Source organism: Pteropus vampyrus, unplaced genomic scaffold (assembly GCF_000151845.1).
Source record: "Pteropus vampyrus isolate Shadow unplaced genomic scaffold, Pvam_2.0 Scaffold135, whole genome shotgun sequence".
NCBI classification, from domain to species: domain Eukaryota; kingdom Metazoa; phylum Chordata; class Mammalia; order Chiroptera; family Pteropodidae; genus Pteropus; species Pteropus vampyrus.
In genome coordinates, this window is record NW_011888916.1 from 5,896,879 (window position 1) to 5,915,230 (window position 18,352).

General features: G+C 33.6%; 1 protein-coding gene and 2 pseudogenes across 2 annotated transcripts in view; 2 read left to right on the forward strand and 1 right to left on the reverse strand.

The window, feature by feature from the left end:
* The window catches only part of FAF1 (Fas associated factor 1), a 377,081-nt gene that overhangs the window by 340,986 nt on the left and 17,743 nt on the right, over window positions 1–18,352 (reverse strand). The gene's annotated exons all lie outside the window — the stretch shown is intronic.
* Window positions 1,827–1,945, forward strand: LOC111744498 (annotated as a pseudogene).
* Window positions 10,377–10,495, forward strand: LOC111744484 (annotated as a pseudogene).

The following is an 18,352-nucleotide window of genomic DNA, read 5'->3' on the forward strand; positions in this document are numbered from 1 at the left end:
TAACGCCACAGAACTGTAAACTTAAAGTGATTAAAATGATAAATTTTGTTATGTATATTTTATTACAATAAAAAAATCCTGTTTAATTTTAAGATAAGCCTTTAATAACAGTTGTGCTGAGAACTTCCTACCAAGCTCAATAAAGCCAAGTTTTCAAATATCTCCTAGATTTCATTTTGTGATTTACCATCCCAAATACTGAGAGTTTCCCAGTTATGTTACATATGGCTCTAATAATAGTTGTTTCATATTTCACTTTTCCCTATTTTAAGCAAAGATGACTAGCCAGTTTCCAAATATCTGATACTGATATACCTACCACCTAACTAAAAAATTACATCAGTATCAGTATCTTTGAAGCCTGAGTGCTACTTCCTAGCTACCTTCCTTTCTCCACTAAGTTAACTACTATCCTGAATTCTGCCTTCATTATTACATCATTTTTCTTAAGAAAAATCTCTTTCCATGAATAAGCAAAATAGTCACAAAAAACTAATAATATTTAGAAAAGTCAAGATGTGTTATTCACTTATTCATTATATTTATTAAGCTCTTACTCTATTCCAGGCTTAAGAAGCTCATAATATGGTAAGAAAAAACATAAATAGGAGTGATGGGAGGAAGGAGAGGAAGATGGGAAGTGGAAAGAGGAGACAAAGACAAGAAAAAAGCACTCATGTTAGGAAACTAAAAATAATTTACTTTTATTAGGGCATAAATTTCTGTCAGATAAAAAAATTTTAATTAAAGTTTTTTGGAGTAGGAATCAAATTAGCCAAGGAGACAAAAGACCTGTTCTCAGGTCATTATAAGTCACTGAAAAAAAAAAAAAGCTGAAGAAGATACAAATAAATGGAAACATATACCGTGCTCATGGGTAAGAAGAATCGATATCATTAAAATGGCCATACTACCCAAAGCAATCTAGAGATTCAATGCAATCTCTATCAAATACCAATGGCATTTTTCAAAGTGCTAAAATAAATAATCTTAAAATTTATATGGAACCATAAAAGACCCCGAATAGCCACAGCAACCCAGAGAAAGAACAAAGTTGGAGGTATCACACTACCTGTATCAAACTATACTACAAGTCTACAGTAGTCAAAACAGAATGGTACTGGCATAAAAACAGAGACATCGATTAATGGAACAGAATAGAGAGCCCAGAAATAAATCCACATCCATATGCTCATTAATATATGACAAAGGAGGCAAGAATATACAATGGGATAAAGACAGTCTCTTCAATAAATGATGCTGGGAAAATTGGACAGATACATGCAAAAAAATGAAAATGGACCACCTTCTTATATTATATACAAGAATACACTCAAAATGGATTAAAGGCTTAAGTATAAGACCCAAAACCATAACACTAGAAGAAAACTTAGGCAGTAATCTCTCTGATATTGCTACTAGTAATTTCTTTTCAAACATATCTCCTCAGGCAAGGAAAACAAAAGAAAAAAATAAACAAATAGGACTACATCAAACTAAAAAGTTTTTACACAGCAAAGGAAACTATCAACAAACAAAAGACAACCTACTGAATGGGAGAAGATATTTACTTATGATACATCTGATAAGGGGTTAATATCCAAAATACATAGAGAACTCATACAACTCAACAACAGAAAAACAAACAACCCAATTAAAAAATAGGCAGAAGACCTGAATAGATATTTCTCCAAGGAGGAAATAAAGATGGCCAACAGACATATGAAAAGAGGCTCAAGGTCACTAATCATCAGAGAAATGCAAATTGAAACCACAATGAGATATCACCTCATACCTGTCAGAATGACTATCATCAATAAATCAAAGACTAAGGTCATGCTACTCTGAACAAGCCTGATCCCATCTGATCTCGGAAGCTATGCAGGGTCGGGCCGGGTTAGTATTTGGATGGGAGACGACCTAGGGAGACCAGGTGCTGTAGTGTAAAAAATAAAAAATAAAGATTTGTGAGCTGACAAGGTCCTTGCAATCTATGAGGTCAACCAAGGGTTACTTTGCCTAAAAAAAATAAGTTAATTAAATAAAATCAATCAATCGATCAATCAATCAAAGAACAAGTGCTGGCAAATATGTGGAGAAAAAGGGAATTCATATATACTGTTGGTGGGATTGCAAATTGGTACAGCCACTATGGAAAACAGCCTGGAGGTTCCTCAAAAAATTAAAACTGGATATACCTTTTGACCCAGTAATTGCACTTTCTGGTTATTTATCCAAAGAAAATCAAAACAATAATTCGTAAAGATCTGTGCATCCCTATGTTCATGACAGCACTATTTACAATAGCCAAGATATGGAAGCAACCTAAATGCCCATCAACATACAATTGGATAAAGAAGTTATGGTTCATATACACAGTATTACTCAGCCATGAAAAAAAAAAATGAAATCCTACCATTTGCAACCACATGAATGGACCTAGAGGTTATTATGCTGAGTGAAATAAGTTAGACAGAGAAAAATAAATACCGTATGATTCCATTTATATGAGGAATCTAAGGAACAAAAAGAACAAACTAATTGAAAACAGACTCACAAATACAGAGGACAATCTGGTGACAGCCAAAGGGGAGGAGGGTTGGGGGGCTGAGAGAAAGGGGTGAAGAGTTAAAAGAAGTACAAATTAGTAGTTGATAGATGGTCAAAGGGATGGGGAGCACGGCAGAGGGAATGCAGTTAGCAGTAATGTAATGGCCATGTGTAGAGCCAGAGGACAGAGAGAGTAATCAGGGGGATCATTTCATAAACTATATAAATGTCCAACCAATGTACTGTATACTTGAAACTAATAACAAAATAAAATTAAAAAAAAAAAAAGAATTGTGGAGGAAATGAAGGAAAGGAGTGACAGATGACTCATCCCAACATTAGGAGAAAATTCAGATATATCCAAGGGATACTTCAAAGCAGAGAAGTGAGAGGACCTAAGTACAACACCAAGCAGACTATTATTGTCAGTGCTGCAATGGTAAAGACAATAAGATTTCCAGGCCACCACCAACTTCAGAAAGATGAGGAAACAGAAGGGCTTGAGCAGCAACAAGACAAGTCACTATCACAGAGAGCACAGGAGGCAGCATAGTGAATTAAAGTGTTATTTACAGTATGGTCTTTGTCTCTCCTACATCAGCTTTACCTGGCATACTTATTAAAAATACAGGTTTTATACCATTAGTTTTCTTTAATTAATTAATTTATTTTTTATGGTGACAGTGGTTAATAAAATCCAATAAGTTTCAGCTGTACACTTTAACAGTAAGGCATATATAAGTTTATTAAAAATACAGGTTTTAGATGCTGCCAGAGACTACTGAATTAGACTTTCTGGAAGTAGGGCTCTAGAACATACATTAAGCATCTCAGGTGATTCTTACACTGATTAAAGTTTGAGAACCACATAATGGAAAGTCTTGCCTACCTCCTGACCCCCAGCTATTTTCAGGTAAATCACTTTATCTCAGTGCAAAAGTTTTGTACTGTTAAAAAGGACTACTGAATTACACTTCTAAGTTTAACCAAGAATGGTTGTTCTTTTTGACATCATTAGTCTGGTTATAACGACCTGCATAGATGCTTCCATTGGCAATGTGTGCTAAGAAATATAAATCACATCTCTACCAAGTCCCAAAATAAGCTGACATATGATTCTACACTGATGCAATCTACTCACAAGTTTGTAAATGCTTATAAATGTCAAACAGTGCCACAGTGCAAGTGCACGCACATTTTGTCAAATGGCAGTTTGATATTAGGAAATATTATCAGTCGCTGACCCAATTTATTTCTTAAATAACTTTTCTTTAACAGGTTTTTCCACAAAAAAAAAAAAAAACTTGAAATGTAGAAGCCATACCACAATTGAATTCTGATAAGCTATCTTTCATATATTTTCTTCATATAAGTTATGCATACATCCATGCATAGAAATGAACCAGGTACTATTAGTAAACTGGGGACCCAAGCCCTGAAAAGTTTTAAATATTTTGACAATGCATTTTTAAAGGCATCTCTGAAAATACTTATAAGTATGCTTCTATCACCTATTATAGCACTTACCATATAGTATTATAATTGGATGTTTATGTGTGCCTCTATTACTCCACTAGACTTTAAATGTCATAAATGCAGAGATCACTGACAGTCATGGTCAGTGTTATTACCCTGGTGCACAGCAAATTGCCTGACACATAGAAGATCACTCAACTAAGATTTTTTGAAAAAATAAATGGCTGAATGAATCGTATACAAATACATTTCTTATGCACTATTCAAGTGTTTTAGACACATTGATTCAATCTTCTTATCATCCTTATAAGATAAAAGTATCACTGATGAGGAAACTTAAGTTTAAAGAGATCAAGTAGCATGTCCAAGTTGCTCAGCTACTTGGTGGCAAAACCAGAATCTGAATCCAGAGCCAGAACAAAGTGTTCAATCTTTCCACTACAACCCTACAAATTTCATCAAGGTGTTAACATCAAATAGGAAGAATATCTGTAGCACAGCCTTAGGAAGGCTTGGATTGTTCCCCAATTTCAAGAAGAGAACACTGTGAGCAAGAAGAGGTAAATATCAATCAAACTAATCATATAAATACATGCCTTACGTTTCTAACAGAAGGGTACACAAAATTTAGGAAAAGAAATATCAGAAAGTAAGAATTTGTCCATTATTGACCGAAAGAGTTACTATAAAGATATCTTAAAGATACTAAGAGATAGTATTCATGAAACCGATGGGATGACTATTTAAACACTAGAAACAGAGGAGAAATAATTCCCTAGACTTGCCACAGACTGGGTAAACCATCCCCCAAACCAATCCAGGTATTTTGTTCTGCTTCTATGCTTACCAATCCATGTTCTGATGACCAAACTGGTTTCTCAGGTATCCTAAACCAGGAAAAGGATGTTCTGAATAATAATTACAAGTACTGTGGTCAATGTAAAAATGTCTCTCCCATTGTAAATTGATATTCTATTTGACAGATCAGCCTCCTGTGAATCTCTGATTCTAAATTCATTTCCCAGAACATTATCACTGATGGATATTAAAATGAAAATCAAATATTTAAGTCTGTAAATCAAAAGACCAGAACATATATTCCTGATAAGTCAGCCACACTCTCATTATTTAAGCCACATGTCATTAAAAAAAAAAAAAATTAGAACCTGGCATTAACAACCATGACTCAATCTTAGAATTTTAAAGTTAGATCTTTTTTGCACTCACGTTCAAATACATCAACAGGTAATTTTGTCCATGATACCACAGGCATATAGTAAGCTGGTTTACAAAATTCTATAGGCCAATAAAAAGCATTTCTTAGTATAAGCTAAATTTCCACCAAAATAAGCATATGATAACAGAATGAATCAATGCTAGTCTCTCATCGTCCACCATCAATTCTTTTTCACACTTAGCCCACTGGCAAACTGCTTTTCCAAAACTACTAAAATTAGAGCATCAAAACAAAAAATCTGAGAGATTTACTTAGCATTTCATCACATTCCACTTTGAGATGTGAGAGAGAAAACACCAAAATATGACTTGGATTTTAAGCCCTTAAGGCTTAAAGTCCTCTATATGTGAAGCCCTTGAAAAACGCAGGTCTCTAACAAGCACTTTGCATTTAATTCTATTCTGCCTTATACTATTATTTGCTTCATAATGTTATTATGAAATTTTGGAAGCCTCACAGTTTTCTGTCAAGTAACATCTACTAAATTTCAGGTACCTATAGGTTAGAAAGCAAAAAATCTTGGTAAAAAGCTCCTAAAGAAAAGAGAATATAGTTTCTGACAGTCTTATGAAACAAAAATTACACTTTGGGACCAGTTAGGGGGCAAGACCTCAGACAACACGCCAGGCTCTAAGGTAAAATAAAAAGGCAAGACACAGACTGTGAGAAATATTAATACATATATCTGATGACCCTCAAAAGCATTAGGATGAGAGAAAAAAATCTGACTTAAAGATTTCATGCTACATGATTTCATTTATATCAAGTCCAATAATACGTAAAATTATTCTACAGTGATAGAAATCAGAACTGTGGTTTCCTGTGACACATGAGGATTGATGGAAGAGACCTTGAGGAAACCTTATTTGAACAATGAAAATGTTCTGTATCTTTAATGGGGTAATGGAATACAACTCAGTAATTAAAAAACTACATATATATTCATATATGGAAGAAACACAAAAGCATTATATTGAGGGAAAGAAGCAAGATTCAAAAGACTGTATGCTGTATGACTTCATTTATATGAAAACCAATAAAAGTCAAAACTAATTTACCATGATAGAAATCAGAACAGTGGTTTCCTATGAGGCATGGGGATTGACTGGAACAGAACATGAAGGAATCTTTCTAAAACAATGGACATATTCTAAATCCTTATTACAGTGATGATTAGAGGGGTATATAGTTATTAAAACTCAGCAAATTATCCATTTAAAATGAGTTTATATCACTAAATGTGAATTTCATATAAATTTTTTAGTTATAAACAGCAAAATGAATAAACTTTTACTTATTAAAAGAAAAAAGCAGAGTAGTAAAGTTATGAAGTAGCAGACTTGACTTTCCAAATAATTTTAATATTGTTTGCCAAAATGTTTTTACATATCCAGCAAAGATTACCACTGCATCAAACTCTTTTATAAAAAACTAATATATAAATAATGAAAAGGCAAAGTAAATTTCAGATAAACAAAAGCTGAGAAAATTTCTCACCAACACATCTTTCTTGCAAGATAATCTACGCACTGTCAAAAATGGTAAATATGTGGAAAAATACAAGATATTTTTTCTTGCATTATCTATGCATTAAAAGATAATTAACTCCTTAAAGCAAAAATAATAGAAATTAGTTGTGAGGTTTATAACACATGTAGAAGTATATATGACAAGAATAAAACATAAGCAGAGAGAGAATAAATGGAAGTATACTTTTATAAGATTCCTACATTATACATGAAGTGATATAATTTAAGACAGATTGTGCTAAGTAAGCCATGTATACTGTAATCCCTAGAGCAAGAAGGGGGAATGCAAAGAGGCATAGAACATAAGGCCAAGATGATATCTTCTGGTCTCAGACTTATTTAAACTTAAACTACATTTCTGAAAATTTCTTCTCTGAGTATTTTCAGGTCAAGAATGGCCATAAAAATAATCTGTGCAAGATTTAGAAGGCAGAAGAAAAAGAAGCAGGCATTACTGCCCTAAAAAGTTTAGGGATGGCACAAGTGCAACTGTAGCTCATAAACACTATCACTGGTCTGCTGGATCACCTCACTGACATGAGGCAGGAGATAGGTCCACAATTTCTCCAGATCTGGACTAATTTTCCTTATGAACATCGATGCAAAAATCCTTAACAAAATCAAATCTAGGAATATATAAAAAGGACAACACATAACCAACTGTGGTTTCTTCAAGCAATGCAAAGATGGGTTAATATGAGAAAATCAGTAAAATTCATGCTATTAACAGAATAATGGAATCTTATGATCATCTCACTAGAAGAAAAAAAAGTATTAACAAAATTCAACACCCGCTCATTTTTCTTACTAAATGTATTGGGGTGACGTTGGTTAATAAAATTATACAGGTTTTGAGTACACAATTCAAAAATATACCATGTGTATACTGCACTGTGTTCACCATCCAAAGACAAATCTTCCATCACCATATATTTAACCCCCTTTACCCTTATCGACCTCCTTCCCTCCCCTTTCCCTTTGATAACCAGTAAGCTGTTGTTGTTCACTTGTTGCTTTCAGTTTTATATCCCACGGATGAGTGAAGTCATATGGGTTTCAACTTCTTCTATTTTGCTAAGCATGATTATCTCAAGATCCATCCATGTTGTTGCAAACGGCAGTATTTCACCATTTCTTGTGGCTGAGAAATAGTCCATGGTATATATGTACCACATCTTCTTTATCCAATCATCTTTCATAGATGTTTTCAGGTTTTTAGGATAACAATCCAGAAGAGGGATTGCTGGATCATATGGTAATCCAATTCTTAGTTTTCGGAGGAACCTCCATACTGGTTTCCATAGTAGTTGTATTAATTTTTATTCCCATCAGCAGTGAATGAGGGTTCATTTTTTCTCCCACAACCTTTCCAACACTTGTTATTACTTCTCTTATTGATAACAGTCATTCTTACAGGTGTGAGATGGTATCTCATTGTGGTTTTGATTTGCATTTCCCTAATAGCTAGTGAAGTTGAGCATCTTTTCATGTCTTTTGGTCGTTTGTACATCTTCTTGGGAGAAGTATCCGTTCAGGCCCTCTGCCCATTTTTTTATTTGTTTTGTTGTTGTTGTTGAGTTGTATGAGTTCTTTATATACTTTGGATATTAGCCCCTCATCAGAGGCGTTGTTTGCAAATATCTTCTCCCATTCACTTGGCTGTCTCTTTCTTTTGTTGGTTTCTTTTGCTCTGTGGAAGCTTTTTAGTTTGATATAGTCCCATTCATTTATTTTTGCTTTTCCTTCCCTTGCCTTTGAGGTCAAATTCATAAAATACTCTCTAAACCAAGGTCTTTGGTCCATTTTGAGTTAATTTCGATGTATAATGACAGCAATCTAGTTTCATTCTTCTGTATGTGGCTTTCTACTTTTCCCAGCACCATTAGAGAATTTCTTTTCTCCATTGCATGTTTTTGGCTCCTGTGTCAAGAATTATTTGCCCATATATATTTATGGGTTTATTTCTGGGTTCTCAATTCTGTTCCATTGGTCTGTGTGTCTGTTTTTCTGCCAATACCATGCTGTTTCATTTACTGTCACTTTGTAGTATAATCTGAAGTCAGGAAGTGTGGTATCTCCAGCCTTGTTCTCTTTTTTTAGCATTGCTTTAGCTATTCAGGGTCTTTTGTGATACCATATGAATCTGATGATTTTTTGTTTTATTTTTTAAAAAAAATACCATTGGGATTTTGATGGGGATTGCATTAAACATGTACATTGTTTTGGGTAATATGGCCATTTTAACCGTGCTGATTCTTCCTATCCATGAACACAGAATGTCTTTCCATGTCTTTGTATCTTCTGCAATTCCTTTTAATAATATCTTCTAATTTTCGGTGTACAGGTCCTTCACATCCTTTGTTAAGTTTTATTCCTAGGTATTTTATTCTTTTTGTTGTAATTGCAAAGAAATTCTTTTTTTCATGTCTTTTTCTGAAATTTCATTTTGGTATATAAGAATGCAATGGATTTCTGTACGTTGATTTTGCATCCTGCAATTTATTGTATTTGTTTATTGTTTCTAATAATTTTTTGGTGGTGTCTTTATGGTTTTCTATATAAAGAATCATGTCTGCAAAAATCATGTCATCTGTGACCATGTGACTTCTTCGTTTCCAATTTTAACACCCATTCAAACTAGAAATAGAGGAAACTTCATCGACTGATGAAAGAAATCTACGAAAAATCTACATTAACATCATACTCAAGAGTGGAAGACTGAATATCTTCTCCCTTGGGAACAGGCAAGGATGTTTGCTGTTACCACTTCTATTCAACATTGTACAGGAGGCCCTGGCCCATGCAAAAAAGCAAGAAAAAGAAAGGAAAAAGTCATAAAGACTAGAAAGAAGTAAAGATATCTTTTATCACAGACAAATGACTGTATACAGAAAATCCTCTGCATTCTTCAAGAAGAGAGAAACCTAGAGTGATGACAGAAGTAAATTTATAAGGTCACAAAGATATAAATATATGCCAAAAGCCTACTATACCCACAAAAAATTAAATACAGAATTACCATTTGATCCAGCAATTCCACTTCTAGGTATGTACCCAAAAGAACTGAAAGCAGGGACTTGAACATATATTAGTACACTTATTCATAGCATTGCTTACAATACCCAAAAGGTGAAAACAACCAAAATGTCCACCGACAGATGAATGAACAAAATGTGGTATATACATATATGAGAATATCATCCAGTCTTAAGGAAATTCTGAAACATACTATAACATGCATGAACCTTGAAGTCACTGTGCTAAGTGAAATAAGCCAAACACAAAAAGACAAATATTGTATGATTCCACTAAAATAAAATACCTAGAATAGTCAAAACCATGGAGACAAAAAGTGGAGTGGTGGTTGCCAGGGACTGGAGGGTATGAAGTTTCAATTTAGAAAAATGAAAAAATTCAGGAGATAGATTATGCTGATGGTGCCACAACGTCAATGTACTGAATGCCACTGATTATACACTTAAAAATAGGTAAGAAGGTAAATTTTATGTTATGCATAGTTTATCACAGTAAGAAAACCCCACTGTGTGGTTTCATGTACATAAAGATTAAAAACAGGTAAAACGGTCTACGGCCATGCCACCCTGAACATTCCCAATCTCATCTGATCTCGAAAGATAAGTAGGGTCGGGCCTGGTTAGTACTTGGATGGGAGACCACCTAGGAATACCAGGTGCTGTAGGCATAAAAAAAAAAAAATAAAGTAAAATAAAAACAAGTAAAACTAATATATACACACATACACACTCACATATACGCATACATATGTGTATACACACACACATATATACACATACATAATGTTGGTTATCCTAGAGCATGGGGAGATAATGACTAGAAGGAGGCTTCTAGAGCTTGATTAATATTCAGTTTTCTTTAGTGTTGGTTTCATTGATGTGTTCATTTTATGCAAGTTCATGAAACTATACTTTCAGGATTTGTGTTCTTTGCTATATGACTATTATACTACCACAAAGTTTTGTTTTTTTGTTTGCTTTAGTTAATGACAGATAAAATGATTTTGCTGAGGTGAGAATCTATATCATGCTCACAGCTAGACTACTTTCTGGAGCAAGTAACCTGTCCACTAAGTAAGATATATTGAGAGTCTAAAATCCACACTACAGTACACATTTGTTGCATACTATTTGTCTTTGACAAATAGAGTATGAGTCTTCTGAAATGGTGATAATATTGTTTCTATTCAAAAAGACAGTCTCAAAATGAAAGTCAACTTCTATAAATGACAGAAGTAAATAGAAAATTAAGAGGTCGATTGCTTTTCAGTCTTTTGGCTAAGATCAAGTGTATAAAATGAAGAGGTAGAAGAAAGCACTATGAAAGTCTCAAAGTATATAGAAAAAAATGTGAAGGATACATATTTGTATTGAAAATATTTTTCTACATATCAAAGCATTCACAAGGCCAATTGTTTATAGTCTCAGTTACATTAATTCTTTAGAAAAATATGTATTTTTTAAAAAATCTGGTCAGATATTCTGAAGTTAAAAGCTCTGAAGGCAAACAATTTAAACTTTTATTTTCAGTTTTATCAAAACAAGGAATGTTTAACACCATTAGGAAATAATAATCTTAATAATATTCCTACACATATCCAAAAATACCTAATATTGCTTTAGAATTAAAACAGAAATAAGTTATTTTATGATTCATGTAATTTACATGCAGAAAGCTGAAAGAATGTGCTCAAAAATACTATTAAGCTCTGACTTGAGTAATAGTACACAAATTTTATCCTGGACATTCAAAAAATGATACTTGAGCATGAATTCTGCATGTTTTATAAGTGTATGTGAACAAAAAATTTATTGATAACATTGGTATGGATTCATAACCCTCCAAAACATGGAAAATTTTGGTAAATTTTACTTGTATATCTTTTAATAATAAAACTAGAGAACAGATTCATTATAAGAGTTTACAATCTCCTTTATATCCACAAGAGGGAGCAAACATTTAACATATTTTTCTGAGAATTTCATTAAATACTAATTTTAACAGAAGACTTTTAAGTGACATCAATTAGAAAAATAATAAAACAACTACCAACAGGTATTTAACTCAGTGCCTACCATGTGCCAGGCAGTATGTAGAAATACTGTGGGTAAAAGATATAGCTCCTGCTCTCGAGTTTCACAGTACTTCAGGCAACAAACTATGTCCAGAGATTTGTAAAACTCTTTAATAAGCACAAAAAAAGTCATACTTAACTTTTTTATAGCATTACTGTGAACTATAAGCATCCAGTCTGACCAAATATGATGAAAAAAAAACTAAACTAGTATCAGTAATTTATAGTCTACAACTCTAAGAGGCAAATAACATGCATTATGCCGCTTATTATATAAAGAATTCACAGTAGGCTCTAAGATACGAATATCTTTTTTCCAAGTAGACACTTATGATCTAAGCTACTTCATCTCTTTGATTTAGCTTAATCAAAATGTAAGGAAATTAACAATGACTTAAGGGAATTGGGGGCTGTAGTTAACAAAGTATTACAGGAGAGAAACAACTTTGAAATGTACTGATGAATAGTAAAATCATAATGCCAACACTGAAAATTCTCAATCACGGCCTATGGATAACATCTGAATGTAGCTATTCTTATAAGACTTAAAGAGGAATGAGTTCCAAAAAGGCATGATGAACTAGGTAGGTGACCTCAGGAAGACTTTTCCAACGAGGTGAGTCAATAAAAAAGCAAAGCATAGAGTACACTGTTAGGAAACAATGTACGGTGAAAAAAATCAAGTCTGAACCAAATCAGAACTGGCTTCAAATCCAAATTTTGCCACTTACTAGCCCTGTGACCTTAGCAAAGTTATTAACCTCTCTAGGACTCAGTATACAATGGGAATTACAATCCTTTTGCAAGGTTATTACAAGGACTGATGATAAAGCAAATAAAGTGCCTACCATAAGAGCTCAAATATTAACTATTTATAGATTTTTTAAAAAAGCCCACATAATTTACCTAGGATTGAAAAATAGAAAAACAGTGGGCAAGAATGTCTTTATTTCTAGTAATACTCCTTATCTTAAAATCTACTTGGTCCGACATTAATTAGTCATACTAGCTTTGTTATGATTGGTGTCTATGTGGTACAGATTTTACATCCTTTATTTCCAGCCTAACTGGGTCTTTATATTTCGAATGTCCCTCTTGTAAACAATTTAGATCAGCTTTTCATTTTTATTCAATCTGAGCCTTCTGATTACTGTTTAGTCTATATACATTTAATGTAATCACTGATATGGCTGAGTTTGTCTACCATCTTTCTCTTGTGTTTGTAATCTGTCCCTGTTATTTTTCTTCAGTTTTCTTCCTTATCTTCCTAAGGTTGAGCCTATTTTTAGGGTTCCATTTTATCTCCTCTATTGGCTGTTTAACTATAGTTCTTTTATTTATTACTGGTTGTTCTAAAAATTATGATATGCATCTATAACTTATCACTCTATCTTGAGTTAATATTACCACATCCCATATAATGTAAGAACCTTACAAGAGTCCATTTATTTCTTTTCTTTCAGCAACTATTGTCATACATTTTACTTCTACATAAAATATAACTCTATAATGTAGTTATTTTTTAGTCAATTATTTTTTAAAGAAATTGTGAAAAGAGATATAATTTTTTATATTTACCCACATATATGCCATTTTCAGTGCTTTTCACTTCTTCCAAAGATCCACATTTCTATCTGGTATTGTTTTTCCTCAACCTAAAGAACTTCTATTAGCATTTCTTATAATGTGCAGGTCTGTTGGGAACAAATTCTCTCAGATTTTATTTTCTGAAAATGTTTTCACTTTCACTTTTGCAGAGTAATTTTGCTAGATATAAAATTCTAGTTTGATAATTTCTCAGCACTTAAAAATATCATCCCATTGTCCCCTGTATTCTACTACTTCTGATGAGAAGTTAACTATGATTCTTGTCAGCAGTCTCTTCGTGGAATGCCTGTTTTCTCTAGATGTTTTTAAGACCTGTGTCTTATCTTTAGTTTTCAGCAGTTCGACTATGATGTGCCTATGTGTGATTTTCTTTATATTAATCCAACTTGGTGTTCACTGAACTTCTCGAATATGTAAATTTATCTTTTGCCGATAAGATCCACAAAACCAACAGGACATCTCTGGGGATTTTATTTTTAAATAGGAGGAACGCTAGGAGCACTCCAAACAAGAAAAATTAAGACAATTACATACCTATTACTTTACCATCAATTTTTAGAACATATTCTTAAAAGAGGTGTTAGCCTATCAATCTTCAGAAGGAGAAGTGTGATCATTATAAATAAGTAATGCCAAAATACTTTTTGATAGATAATTTGACTTGGCATGTCAGGAACATAATATAGATTTCCTAAATCTTATAGATTTCAATAATAAACTCACAAAATTTCTCTGATTTATTCTTAAAGATACAGTAGTAAAGATGAATGCTACTAGTCATATAGTATCTTTGCAACATGAACACCTTTATCTAATTTCAATTTAATTTGTTTCAGTTCAATAAACACTGGTAGCCTGGCATTCGGCAAGCACTATGTTAGGTACTAGCAATACAGAGATAAATATGGCACAATTCCAAATCTCAGGACACTCAAAGTGTTAACTAATACACTGACATTCATTTACATATCTAAATGACACAAAGTTAAAGTAGCTTATATTCTGATCAGGATCCCAAAATTCAATCATACCTTTCTCATCTTACGTCATCTTGTGTTTCAACAAGCTCAAACCTAACTAGTTCAATTTAATATTCAGTGAGAACACACTACGTGCCAGGAAGTGTGCTAGGCATTAGAAATATTAAAATGAATAAGATCTAGTTCCTGACTGTAAGGAACTCAGAAATTAGTTAGAAAGACAAGTAAACAAATATGAACAAAGTAACATGATAGCTGCAATGACATACTATGTATAAGAATGACAAATACAGAATAGAAAGTAACTGTCAGGGAAGTCTTCATAGGAGATAATGCCTATGCAGAGTCTAAGGGTAAGTAGAAGACTGATGCAGGCAATGGGAGAATTGGCAAAGGCAAAGAGACATGAAATGATATAAGTTCAAGAAAATTACAAGCATCAAAGCATCACTATAAAACAAGAAAAGTATAGGCTATATAAGGCAATATAGGGAAAAGTATAACCTGCATAAGGTCAAAACACAGAGAGCATTTTTAGCCATGTTAATGAACTTGACCTTTATTATATATAAGCAACAGAATATGGGATTCAAAAGAAGTTAGGAATAAGGCTGCTGCTTTGGGAGTCAACAGCACATATGCAATGGATAGTTAAAACCAAAGAAAAGATGATTACCCAAAGAGATGATATGTGATGGGGCAGGGGGAAACGAAAAGAGACCAAAGACAGATCCTTAAGATACATTAATACTTAAGAGAAATGTGGAGGATAGGAGAGAGAAATAAGGAAGAATTTATAATAGGACATAGAGATCAATGAAGAGTATTTTTGATTGAGAGAAGTTTGGTAAGATTTTAAACTGGAAATATGTTGAGAAAAGAGAAGCAGTAGAAAAGGAGATGCAGAAGCCAAATGAAATGTAAGGAAAATCTGATGTGGAGCAAAGTCCTAGACAGATGATTAAGAGGAGGTAGAGGGATAGAAATCAATAAAGATAATAAATTCTCCACTTAGCTCGAGAAATTCAAACGATTAAATTTAGAATGAGAGAGGTATGCTTTATCTGCTCATGTAGCATTTTAAGTTACTAACATTACATATATATCAAATTGTAAGGTGACTGCATTACATTAAGGTAATACAATGTATAATGTGCAAATTAAAGGAGAGACCATTCTAGTCTACCCCAAACCTCATTTGGAATATTGTGTTTGCTTCCCAGCTCCTTCTTTGAAGTGCACCATTAATAAGTAAGCACATCCAGAGGAAAGCAACCAAATGATAAGAGTGGTGAGAAGAACTGAAAAATTAGGGCTCAGATAGTAAGAGTTATGATAACATAGTTGCCTTTTGTGGTGGAAATTCTGTATAGGTCTAGAGTAAATGATTAAGTTACAAAGAGGTAAACTTTTATTAGCTGTATTAGCTACCTTAAGAAGTAGCGATCTCCCAATTACCTAGTACAATGCCTGGTAGGAGCAGATATTCAATAAATTTCTGTCAAGTGAGTGAAAATATGAAGATAGTATTAGGTAATATATATTCCTCTAGATTCCTCATATCTTCACATCATAATACATATGATGTCATTCAATTATCTGTTTAACAAATGAATGTCTGATATACTTTCAGTGCACACTTACAGATTTAAAGCAGTAAGAATTAAAGATGCTATTCATTTGTCAAGCATTATTACTAATTCCACCAAAATTCCATGATATTTCTATCTCTTTTACTCATTTATCTGACCACAATAACAACCAGAAGAGAGGTATTTCTGAGTAAATGCCTTGTTGGGCAAACTCAGAGCATCCTATCTGGGATTACTAAAGCAATGGCGGAAAAGCTACTTACATCTGTAACTCTACAGTTTCATACTTTCCCTATGGGTAAAAAACAGCAGCTGTAACTATGAAATGTGCCCTGCCCAGCACTGGAGTTTCTTGCAGCTATCTTTATGAAGGTCTCCTAAAAACTCAGAAGGATTGCATGTGAAACTGAGTCCTAGAGCCAGCTATGTCACCACTGCTCTTTCTTTAAAGGATGACTCCGGATCCATATTAAGTTAGCATGCCTTCAGGAACTATTCCCTGGAGATGTCAAGGCTCTGCTATACTCACATACACACACAGAGTATGCAGAGATTTTTTTTTTTTTCAAATTAAAATACTCTAGTAGACATGCCAGGAAAGGATGTGGTTGTTTCTTGGCATAGTAAATATTTCTATTTTAGAAAATTAAATTACTCCTGGATTATAGGTAGAATTGATGATCTAATAAAATCTTTAATCTTAACAATAAAAACATACTCCATTTTGGCATAATCCACATTTTAACTTTACATACACTCCATACATGTTTAAGTGGAAAGACTCATAACTTATTCAGTATTTCTTTGTTCTTAAAACAAAATCATATTTAAATATCATCACATCCTGTTCTACTGGGACAATGAAGGCAGAATAAAAAGTAAAAAATCATTGCAAAACAGAATGTGTCAATACACACAGTAAATGATACATCATCTAACTAGCCTTTCTTTTTGCTTAACACATCTTTTGTACCTTTTCATGTTCTTGATTTTGTTTCAATATCAGTTTAAAAAAAAAAAAAAGCTATTAGCACCTTTACCAAAATAACGCTGTCTTTAGTTTTCAAATTTAGCACATAAAGTTAATTCCTTACAAGTTTCTACCTTTTATCTTGGTTAGAAAATTGATTAGTTTTAGGGAACCTTTATTCATATGGCTACCTCTCAGGTAGGTAATCCTCAGAAGGATCTAATAATTCACTCTACTTATTTGTAAACTAACAACTTAGCTTGTTACAATTTCACAGATGCTGGAAGAAGACACAAGAGTCCTAGGTCAGGGACAAAGTACTTTATTACTCACAGCAATAGCAGTAGCCAAAGTAGCATTATTTTTTGCACTGGTTCCCAAGTCCTATTTCCCACAGGGTGATACAGAGTAGGCCAGGTGACATCTACACACACAGTGGATTGCATTATAAGCGAGGAACTCTAAGTGTGGCAACACGAATCTTTTATAATAGACACTACCCATGCCTACTCATTGGTTTGAAGTGAGAAAGTATCTTTATCTTCCAGGCTATAAGCAAATTTGCTCCTTGGCCTGGTAGGAGACATTATCTAGGCTGGTCACAAAGAACACCCTTGAAAAGATAGTCTAGAACAATCAATGTCTCTATTTACAAGATGTGCAGAAATATGAGACACATACAAGAACTGTCTCCCAACAATATCCACTTCTCATTTCTAACCGTCCTGGCTGCTGACAAAGTTTCTCAATAGAACACCACTCCACAGCCACTCTCATTAATCTGACAGAGGTTGGGACTAAATTGATTCAATTTGTCTCATACAGCATTTAGTTAAGGCAGCTATCAACAAGCAGGAGACTGAGGCCACTTTCAGAATTGATTTCAATCATGTTCCTCAGGGTCCCTTACCAAAATAAGATGAGAATATCCCATAAGTCTTTAGGGTCTACCTCAGAAAGTCTGGTGGCTTCCTCCCAAGTTTCTGTATTAACCTTTTCACTTAGCCCAAGGTATTAATCCAGAAACAACAGGATGTATTAATTATACAGGCTCTGTCTTGGCCCACAAAGAAGAAATCTAGGGCAATTTTATCATCTTGCCACACAGAAGGTGTACCAACAGGCCAGCCTTGGATTGCCACTAGGAGAAAAAGAAAAGAAGCATCATGCCTAGAAATGGTCAGGATGAAATCCTAATGGATATCATCCAACAACTCTGATTGGTGAGTTGAGGCTGACCTGAATGCTTTCCAGGGACAACGTGTATTACTGATCACTTCGGCTACAAAATCAGGAACAA